Raw genomic sequence first — 1,053 nt, 5'->3', positions numbered from 1 at the left:
TCAAATAGGTATTACAGTGTGCCCCTCGGTTCTCTTTAGTTACCTTAGTTCTTACTCTGACTGTTCGCCATGTGTTTCTTTGTAGAAATAAAACATAGCAGACCACAGATAGTGTGACTTCTGCAAAGTACCTGAATTTGATTGAGACTGATTTGTATGTACAGATGTAGTTACATATCTTTATTCCATTATTTAATTCATCTATCTATATTAACGAAACTGCCGAAATATTCCAATAAATAAATGGAATGCTTTATACAGTCTTATATTTTTGTGACAATATGTGCATGGAACAGTAGAAATAAACCACAACAGACACATGACTACGATACAGAAAAAACATGATACTGTCATCAATAATCGTTGATTACTTGGTAGTCCATGCCATGTTTTTTGCAAAATGTGTATCAGAGCGTGTATTTGTCTGTAGTAGATATTTGTGTGTATGTTTTGCACAGGATATGCCGGAGCCTGGCACATTCTGATGCAGATAGTTCGAAAACAGGCGATACGTAACGCTGGATTCTCACGTGATTCAGACCACAGCGCGACCGCTTCACCAGTTTATGAAACACTTTCCTGGCGTCACCACGGCCGATTGTCTCGATGGTGTGGCTAGGCAGTCAAAGTATGGCTCCGGCCTTGGTGCGGCGCCGCCCTGTGTCTGTCACAAATCTCTCTATTCTGCCCCTCGCAATGCCGGCGCGCACTTCCTCTAGACGAATGCCGTAATTATCCAGAGATGAAACTTTCGCTTTCCGACCGCTACCGTAGGCCATTCTACTTGCAGCGACCGTCAGCCGCAAGTAGAACGGCCCACGATAGGCATTCAGCCATCGCACCTCGTACAACCATATAACACATACAGCCATCGCACTACATACAACCATCGCACGACATACAACTATCTTACCAAATACAAACCATCGCGCCACATACAACCATCGCACCACATACAGGCGTCGCACCACGTACAGCCAGAACACAACATACAACCATCGCACCATATACAGCCATCGAACCACATACAGCCACCGCACAACATACAACCAA

Source organism: Penaeus monodon, chromosome 23 (assembly GCF_015228065.2).
Source record: "Penaeus monodon isolate SGIC_2016 chromosome 23, NSTDA_Pmon_1, whole genome shotgun sequence".
NCBI lineage: Eukaryota > Metazoa > Arthropoda > Malacostraca > Decapoda > Penaeidae > Penaeus > Penaeus monodon.
This window is presented reverse-complemented; position numbering follows the sequence as displayed.